Genomic DNA, 10,980 nt, shown 5'->3' on the forward strand with positions numbered 1-10,980 from the left:
AGTTCAATGAGAAGGATTTGATTTGTCATTACAGCTTGTTGGCATAGTTGATAATTGACAATGCTTAGAATTTTAATGGAAAAATAATTGTTGAACTCTACACTAAGTGGAAGATTAAACACTTTAATTCTTCTCCTTACAGACCCAAAATGAATTGTGTTATCGAGGAAACTAATAAGAATCTCAATAAGAGCATCTAAAAATGATAGTCACTTATAAGGATTGGCATGAGATGCTTCTATACACACTTCTTGCATACCACACTATAGTTAGAACTTTTACAGGTGCACCTTTTTACACTTTGGTGTATAGGATAAAAGCAATGATGCCTTTAGAAGTAGAGATTCCATCATTAAGGATTCTAAAAGATATAGAATTGGAAGAATCAAAATGGGTAAAATTAAAGTTTGAACAGTTGAATCTAATTAGTGATAATAGACTAAGAGCAATTTATCACCATCAGCTATACCAGAGCAGAATAAATAAGGCGTATAACTAGAGAGTCAATCTAATGGTATTTAAAGAACAAGACCTTATGTTGAAAAAAATCTTGCCAATCCCATAAAAGGATTAGAGCAAATAGGCACCAAACTATGAAGGACCATATGTTATGAAGAAAGCCTTTTCATTTTTTAAAGGGGCCTTGATTCTAACCAAGATGGATATATATGATTTACCTAAGCATATAAACTCTAATGTGTAAAGAAGTATTATACATAAAGTATTGTGTCAATGAATCAATAAAAATAAAAGTTTAGCCAATAATTTTTTTTTTTTGTGTATTTTCCACTTTATAAACTTTGGAAAAAAAAAATCTATATCGTCTTTTGCATGATCTCATAGGCTAAAAGATAAGAAAAATCTCAATCAAAACCTCTTTGAAAATCAAAGGTTTTGTACAAATTAAAAGGTCAAATTAGTGTGCATTTTTAACAAGCAAATTTTAGGAATTCAAGTGATCTCTAGGTGAGATGACCAAACTCTTAAGAAACATTAAATATGAACCAAAAACCATTCAAACTGACTTTGAAACTAAGTTTTAATTGCTTGGATAATGATTCATAATTTAATTATGATGAAAACTATTTTGCATATCTAACTCATTATAATGGATAAGGGCAAAACTTATTGATCTAACACGTATGTATTTGAGATGATGAAATGCCATCTTTGATAATGTTTTCATGATACTTGAAAAATATCATTTGAAAGTCACCGTTGAGTTTAGTAAATTTTTTATTGAAAAAGTACCCTGACTTAGATTACACCCTACACTAGAGGAAAATATGAGGATTATAAAAGCAATTTAATCCTGGAATATATTCATTTATATTAATTTGTTAGTGTCAATCTTGTGTTCAATATATTTTTTGCTTTCCTAATATATTTTTTTCTGTTTTGTTTGAGTGCACAGGACTCCTGCTATAAAGAAGTTTAAATAATACACATCAATAAGTTAAAATACAAATTACAAAGCATTGCCTTTAAAGGGCTTAAAAACAATAGCAACAAATTACATTGTCATAAGACACTCCAAGTCAAAAAATAAATATTCATTTGCATATCTTCTTAATAAAAAAGCACATCAAGAACAGTGCATTTTGATTTCTTAATAGTTAATACTATTGATATCAAAACCTAAAATTAAAAATCTAGATTTATAACATGATAAATTAAATTAGAAGATATAAAAATAAAATGGAATATTTTTACCATATGTTTTCAATATGTAATTACCAAATGACAGCATGTTAATATTTATACATGTTGAAATATGCAGTACAACTTTAATGAGAAATAACAGAAAGAGAAATGAAGGAAGAACATTCCAATGTTTCATAGTGAGGCATGGACACCAAGAGCCCATAAAAAACTCCAATTGACATTTGCACAAACATGAGATTTCAATTCTGGCTAATTCTATTTCTGGCTAATTCCAGCCTATAGGAATAAAATCTTAAGTTCGATGTAAAACAAAGGGCCAAAAGATGGTTCCTAGATGAAACAAACCATTTTGCGTAATTTTCAAGATAAATTGTAAGAAGTAGAATGAAAATAGGAAGTTGAACAGAGAAACAAAAATCCAAACAGAAGCAAAAACAATTTCATATCTTTTCTTAGCTGATTTTGCATCATCAACGGTAAAGATGAGCAACCTTGGGATACTTATAGGCAACAATGGGAAAATTAGAAGACTTACTTGTAGTAGTCAAAAACTTAATTGCAGTAACAACTAAACTATTATGACTTGGGGACTGAGACACATTCCCTAACAAAGCCCAAACAACTTGTGCAAAATCATTCAAATAATCCTTAAACTCCTCATTTTTCTCCATATAAAGATTAATATTCTCACATATTGCAGCCCTAAGCTCATCAACAAGATCTCATCCTTATAAATTTATATAACTTATGCTCATATTTCTTCTCGAACTCGCCATTAGGATGCCTTTTCACAAATGTTGTTTTCCCTGCATTGTGCAAACAACCAGAAACCAAAAATCATCACCACTGATTTCAATTAAAAAGTAAAAGTAAAATCAACATCCCAAATCCAAAACTCTGCTATAAATCAAAACCTTAAATTTCTTGCAAAATAAACATGATTTTTCCTATATTTTTCAAATACCCGAATGCCAAAAATCCAAACCTGATTTTTAAAAATCAAAACCCCAAATCTTCTTATACAGATAAATCTTATCTACTCTGCATTTAAAAGAATACCTAGAAGCTGAAAAAACAAGACACATGTTTTTTTTTATATAAAAAATATCAAAACCCAAATCCAAATAACACTAAAAATCAATAGGAAACACATAACCCAAATAAAAAAAAAACCTTTAAAAATATTAAAAATCATAAAAACTCAAGATAGATTTAACCAAAACAGATGCACATACTTGTGCCGCCGCCGCCGCCACCAACAATTTGCTATAGAATTGATTCAAGAGAACTTTCTTCTTGAATCTACAATCTGTTTTAGACCCAACATGTTGTCTGTAACCATGAAAAAAAAAAAAGCTAGAAGAAATTCAGAAAAGTCATTAATCATTATGGTCTTGTTGTATAAGGGGTCGGAAAAAATAACAATAAGAGAATGTTGACAAGATGCATATGTTAAAACACTATAGAGGAATAATGGAGTACCATGTGATCTTGTTTAGATGAAGAGGAAATGCCAATTGGATAGTGGATAGGTTTTGAAAAACATCAATATGTTTTTTAGAGGCTTGATTGGTTTCAAATTTCAATTGATTTGCATGTTGGTTGTTTTGGATCTTTGTGTTTCTAAGTCTAAGGAGAGGAAGAGGGAGAGGCAAAAAGGCGAGAAGGGGCAAGTGTCGGTAGCTAAGGTTACTAGGCAGTGGGCAAATTATTTTTTCTATTTATAGTACCTTTTTTTTTTAACCAGTTCGATTTAGGTTAATCGGTTTCTACCTTACAAAACCGAAACTAAACCAAACCAGAATTTTTTTTAAATATTCTAATTAGTTTAATTAGTTTTTTTTCTTGGTTTAGTTTTTTCAGTTATAACTTAGCCTCTAATCATTTGAGCTCATCTCAGAGATCAATTCCATAACTTATAGCTCAAGTAGACCAAAGCTAATGAGCTATGAAAACTTGCTACAAAGATTGAAGCTTTGAGAGATAGAGTCCATAAAGAAAAGGGGCTTATGTTTCTTAGGTAAAATTACATGTATATTAACTCCCTCCAAGCATTTCATCTTGATCCTTGTAGAGAGTCTAATGAAAGAATCCTTAACAAATTCAATTTTTTTTCTAACAAAGGAAAACTATTGGAGGTTTATTTCTTACCAACACAAGGACAAATAAAGCCCAATTTTCAAGATATGAGATCATGAGATATCTTTAAGGTTATGAGAATGCAATTTTGAAGCATATCATTTTAGAGTGTGCTTTTTAGCCACTCATTTTTAGACACCATTTTTGAAGCGTATCATTTTGAGCACGCTTTTAAACCACTCATTTTTTCACCAATATCTTTAAAGTTATCACCTTTGAATGCGTTTTTAAACCACTCATTTTTAGACAGCATCTTTGAAACTATCATATTTTAAGTACACCTTTGAGCCCGTACCCACCAGATAGTGTGTTTTTTAGCTTATATCTCCTTTTAAATAATGATTTTGGAACTATCACCTTTTTTTAGTATGCCTATAAGCCCTCGCCTTTTAGATAATGCTCTTTTTAACACAAATCTCCTTTGATGTTGCTTTTGGAATTATTGCTTTTTGTGTATGCCTTTGAACCCTTGTCTTCTTAAATCACTTTTTAGCTCATATATCTTTGAATAATGCTTTTGACATTATTAATTTATGAGTGCACCTTTGAGCTCTCGCCTTTCAGATAATACATTGTTTAGCCTCTATTTCCTTTAGATTTTTGTTTTGGTACTATCACCGTTTGAGCCCTCATTTTTGAAAATTTTATTAGAATTGACATTTACGGAGATATCTTTGAATATCTCATCACTTTAAGAAGGATTACCAATTTCTTGTTTTGGTTAATCCATAAATCTCCATTGAAGTCTTTTATCCTAACATATTTTTTTCTTTTTTTTTTCTTTTCTTATAGATTTTCTATCATAAGCATATAAAAAAAGGAAACTGTCACAACTAATTTCAGGTTCCCCTTATAATTATACTTTTCTTTTATACAATAAAAAAAAAATAAAAATCTGCATGCACAAATAAGAGATGGAAGGACCAAACTGGATCTTTAAAATTTTTTAGAAACTTAATTACACCCTTGAAAGACCTTAATGTGAAAGGTAATGCAAATTCAAGGTTAACTTAAATGAGTATTGGAAAAATCTGTATAAAAACTAAATCTGATGAGTTTAATTTTATTACGGACTTAATTGGTGAAAAATTAAGGTTAGAAGCTTAATTTGGGCATAATTGAGAAGATTGAAATTTTGGAGGACTAAACTTAATTTTGACAATCTTAATTGGATGAAATTAGGGGGTAAAATTGCAAAAAATAAAATAAAATTATACGTTAATTAAGGGCCAAATTAAAGAAATTCAAAACCAAACCAAGGACCTATCTTCAAATCAAAGTTTAAGGTTTAATTAGGGATTATATTGAACAAATTAAAAACCAAGGGCTACTTTGAAAAAAAGGATCATACTTCATGGGTTTCAATTGATTTTTAGTAGGGGTCTAATTGCATAAAATTAATCAGTTTTTGTCATAATTAAAGATATTTGATCTTAAATTAAAACAATAGAGACTGATAAATTCCTAATTAGAAAACCCTAATTTTTAGGTTTTAAGCAGATGACATGTCACCTTTTTTCAATGAAGAAACTAAGTAACACATCATTTGTCTTTGTTTTATTATCTCATTTTGCCAAGAAGGCTAATCGAAATGCCACCTTCAATTAAATGAACATTACATCTTCAACTATCTTAAGGGCTCTAACCATCATCATCCAAAAGAGAAGATTCCCCTCTATAAAATGGTGCCAAATTTCCCCCCCTACCTACTACTAAGAAGCCCTCAACTTCTTGTTTGATTCAATAAATTTGGAAGTGTTGAACCTAACTTTAAATCGATGGTTGGAAAGTTACAGGCCATCAAATCAAGCATGGTTGAATCACACATGGTTCGTTTGACTACAATGATCTCCCATTTTCCACAATTATTTCATGGAAAGTGCACCCCCAGTTAGTTATTTTAGGTCAAGCTTCATATATGAGGTGCCCAACTTTTTCCTAAATGTTCCAAGAATTTGTTAGACATCTAAAAAAAGGGATAAAAATAATAAGAAGGGAGAATATATTCCTAAAAAAAGTTGGAACAATCCTCAGATGTCTAACAATAACACCTTTCAAACCTAGGTATTTTTAATATCAGGTCTGTTTCTTACAGTGTAATTTTACAGTATGATAATAAATGAAGTTCCTAAAAAAAAACATATTTTTATGTTTTATGAAATAAATGAAATTTCTTTTTGAATTTTTGAAATTCCAGAGAAAAATTAGGTATTTTTAATATTAGATCTGTATCTTACAGTATAAGTCTATAGTCTGATATTAAATGAAATTCTTAAAAAAAATTTCTTTTATGTTTTATGAAATACTGGAAATTGCTTTTTGAATTTTTGAAATTCTAGAGAAAAATCAGGTATTTTTAATACTAGGTCTACATTTTACATTGTAAGTCTACAATTTGATATTAGACAAAAACTATTGGGAAAATATGCAAGGGCCCTACATGTAATTTTAAAATTGTCCCTGAAATTTTTTAAAATTTCTTAAAATTTACAAGGGCCTGTTTGTCTAGATCCCAAAATAAAGACAAATTAAAATTAAATGAAAAGACGTAGGGCATGTTTGTCAAACGCACCCAGGGCTAAAATGAGAGGCCTTAAAAATGCTTCAAGAACATGTTTGTCAAACATGCCCTAAGTAGCCAAACAAAGCCTTATGTCTTTAAGGAAAAACATGGTGTGCCAAACACACTCTTATATTTGGTTGGCTTTAGCCCAGCGATATGGTTGGGCCTTTAGGCCCAAGGCCTAAGGTCACGCATATAGGTTAGGCTCAAGGCCACCTAAGCCTGATTTTTTAGGACGATAAATGACCTCACATAGTTTCCTTTACTTGTTTTTATGATATCGGCTGGACCCAGCCCAACCATACGAGCTATGCTAAAACAAGGGTCCAACCCTCTCTTTTATCATTGACTTAGCCCAGTGAGTTGTAATCTCACTTTTAACCATGCAAAACATCATGTAATGAACCGGGGGGGGGGGAAGCTAACTTGGGTGAGAGGTTATTGTTGACTATATGGTGGTGGCACCTTTGAGGTTATTGGTGGCTCATAGTGGTCGTTAGAGGAGGAGAAAAATGGCTAAGTGGGTAAATGAAAGGAAAAAAAAAAAAAACAATGGATTTTGCCTCTTTTCTCTCATAATTTTCTCTTTTATAGCGGTTTTAAGGCTTCTAAAAGACAATTGTTTTGCTTTGGTTTGAGTGTAATGGCAAGTCACAAGAGTAATAATTCTTTTCTTGTATGGTGAAGGTATGAGAGAGAAGGAAGGCTTAAAAGGTGACATCATAGCTATCAATTTTTGTTGACATCAGGTTGAGATTGAAGATAATAAGAAGTGGTCAAATGACAAGTTATGCGGGTTTTTTTCTACTTGGCTTTAACCAAAACAATGTTGTTTTGAACTAAAAGACATTGTTTTGGTAAAAAAAAATAGCCAAAACACACGCTTTCATTTAAATAAAATGATGTATTTTTGGTGTTTTGGCTTTAATCAGGTAATTAGTTTTCTTTTTAATTTCAGCCTCTAATCTTCTAATTTATTCAATTAGGTCTATAATTGAATTGTGATTTCAATAATTAATTCAATTTCATCATTGAAAAACTTCAAAAACACCCCTTAATTTTAAGTGTGTTTCTCAAGTTGGTCCTTAGTCCTGGGTATTTTAAATTTTATCCCTAATTAACCTTCAAACTTCTAATTTCTTCAATTTCATCATTTTCAATTGAATTACATCCCTGAATTCACACGTTTTTTGGAAAAAGCTTTTTGGTTCCAAATTTCTTCCATTTGACCCTTAATTGACTCTCAAACTTTGACTTTATTTCAACTTTGTCCTTGATTTTACCCAGTTGAATTTATAAAAAGGAAATCTTGTCCTCCAAAATTTCAATCTTCTCATTTAAGCTTAAATTAAGCTTCCAAACTTATTTCTTCACCAATTAAGTTCCTTATAAAATTAATTTGGCCCATTAAAAGTATAATTACGTCTTGGTAACTAATTAAAACTTTTAATTTGACCCAATTTAATTATTAAACTAAATTAAACATTTAATTATGCCTATGATTAAATTAAATTGACCTATTAAAAATCTAATTAAGTCATCATACTAAATTTCTATGCAAAATTGTTCAATAATCAACCTGCTCTTGCGAAATTCCAGTCTTTTTTTTTTTTAATTTTAAAAGAAAACAATAATTTAAAAGAAAATCCAAAAATCAGGTTATGACAAAGGGGTGCAACTCAACGAGCACACCCCTCCCCTTTTTATTATTATTTTTATTTTAAATTAGGGCTCATAATGTTTGTTATGCATCCTTTGAAGTCTTTTATTTGTTTAAAAGCCAAAATTTTTATTTTGAAATGTTTAAGCATAATTTGAATATAACTTCTATATGCTCAAGTTTTGTTTAATTGCTTTGTTTTGATGTGTTAGAATATAATAATGGAAGGATTTTTGATAATGTATAATGTTATTTTGCATGTCTAAATGTTTAGTTTATCAGTTTTTGAAGTCATGAAAAAATGTGTTATGCATTGAATTTGTTGTGATTTAGGTTGTTTTAGATTGACTTGCTAGGCTTTTTAAAGTTGTAAGCATGTTATTTAAGGTTCAGGACAGTGAGTTTAATCAATAGAACATTGCTCTTACCTAACAGAATGATATTTTTATGTACTTTCATTATTTGATTTCATGTATTATTTTGCCATTGATTCTTTGTTTCTTATTGTTTTGTTGGTTCAAGCAAGTTGTATTGAGCATGCTTAAGTTTTGGTTATTAGGTTTAGGTTCCTTTCTATGCTCCTTATGTTTTTTCTGGGTTTAAGTTTTGCTAGGTATTTTTAGGTTTTTGGATTTGCATTCATCCATTAAACTTTTTCTTGGATCATTTATTTCTATATCTTTTTGGTTGATTGATGGTTTTTACATATACGTGAATACTTGTTGATTTAGGATCTTAATGGTTTTAAAACATTGAAATCATGGCTTTGATCTTCAATTCTTTGTTTATATATATATATATATATATATATATATTATATATATATATATATATATATATATATATAAAATCAATTAATCACAATGATAAGGTGTTTATCGTGATGATCTAACCCTAGAATTTAGATTAAACATTGGTTTTACATGTTTTTGTGCCTTTAATTTGATGTAAATTGGTATGGTTTTTAATCCATGTTTTCTAAGATTTTTCTTCTTGTTTATAATGTTCTTAATAGAGTTCAAATATTTTTTTTTTCTCTTTGATTATCATTCTTTCTTTAGGTTGTGTTTATAGGTTTGGGCAAAGAAGCCTAGCCCATGTGACTAGGTTGAGTTTATTTTCAATAAGGTAGTGTTTAGCATGTTTAATTTTCATCAAAAAGAAAATGTAATATCTTTCCTTAAGGTGTGTTTGTCAAACAAGGCCTTAAAACCTTTTTTTAAGCCTCAGATTTTTAGTTAAAGAAATGATTGGCAAACACGCTTTACTAATTTTCAAGCAATTTTTTTTTTTTTTTTGCCAAACAAGCCCTCAAATAATTTCTAAAAATTCTGAAAAAAAATTCAGGGCCCATTTTAAAGTTATTTATAGGTCCCTCACATATTTTTCAACCTTTTCATTTAATATTTGGATTGTAGATTCACATTGTAGGATACCGACTTAGTATTAAAAATACTCTCTTTTCTTCAAGATTTTCAAAAACACCATAAAAATCATTTTGTTTAAATTTGGGATATGTATTTTCATTTTTTTTTTAATTTAGAATGATTAGCTTTTTAGCTAAATAAGATAAAGATCTCCTTATTAAATGAAACTTTTCTTGAACATTAAATAGACAAAAAAATCAATCAACAAATAGGTAGGGTGCACCAGGGGTGATGCGTCTTTCTCATGTACATAATTAGTCTCCTTACTTAAACTTTTATAAATCATTAGATTTCCTAGTGATCATGATACTAGGTGTCAACTCCTGAACCCTATTAATAATATTTTTATGATTATTTCCCAACACTTTTAAAACCATCTCGATCTAGGAGTCATACATGTCATCCAACATTTTGCATGACACGACACACAAGACCAAGTTTATTGACAATGTCAAAGAATTCCTTATGCTTTGGACAATTTTTTAATGTTAAAAAAACTTTGTTATGAATTGTAGTGCAATATTGTTTACTAAATGATAAATAAGGATGGTAAAAGCTTGTTTGAGAATGTGGTAGAGGTTACTTTTTCAAAGTGCTTTTCACTTGGAAATACATCAAAATAAATATTTATTTTATTTTTTATTTTTTAAATTTTATTTTTGATATAAGCACAACAAAATGATCCAAAAACACCATAACAAAATAATTTTAAGTTAACAAAAATTCAAAGATTTTTAAAAGAACGAGTGGATCACAATGCCAAAACAAGATGTAAATCCATCACCATCGATCATTCTAGCACGTTCATGATGACTTTTCCTAATACAATAACAAAACATGATGACTTTTCAACATTTAAGTTCAACTAATAATAATAAATCGTACTTTGGATGAAGAACTTGTGAATTGGGGGAGAATTTAGGTCGAACATTACTCAAATTAAATTTAAGAAAAAAAACCAAACAAAACTCTACTCTTAAATAGAAAAAAACTAAATTTTAGTCACCTAACTAGGAAAGAATTATAAAATAACTAGGAAAAATAAATACAATTCATAACAAGATCATTATCCATCATTCATGGTTGATCATGATCTATCATTATCGAATATGGTCAAATATATTAGAAACCTTTATTGACTCAACCAATCTTCTTCTCGGTCTTGGTTGGACTTTTCATTTATATGCCTCATGTAAAGCTCCATCACTTGATAAGAACTCATCCTCAATTTCATAGTAAGAAATTAAGCTTTTTCAATTTCAAAAAAATAAATTCTTTAAATATAGCAATTTTGACTTTCTAGTCAATTACATGTTGAAAACATTTGTAAGTTTTCTCATTGTGTTATCAACATCTATAATTTGTTTCACCTTTGGATTTTTGATTAGGTCACCATTAATTTCTGACCCCACACATTTGTTCTTCATGACTTATTTCATACTTCTCAATTCATTGATATGTTTCTTGTGTAATAATAGACCTTTTATTATCTTAAGTAAAGAAGAATTTTATGGATCTTCCAATAT

This window comes from Populus alba, chromosome 12, assembly GCF_005239225.2.
Source record: "Populus alba chromosome 12, ASM523922v2, whole genome shotgun sequence".
Classification (NCBI taxonomy): Eukaryota; Viridiplantae; Streptophyta; class Magnoliopsida; order Malpighiales; family Salicaceae; genus Populus; species Populus alba.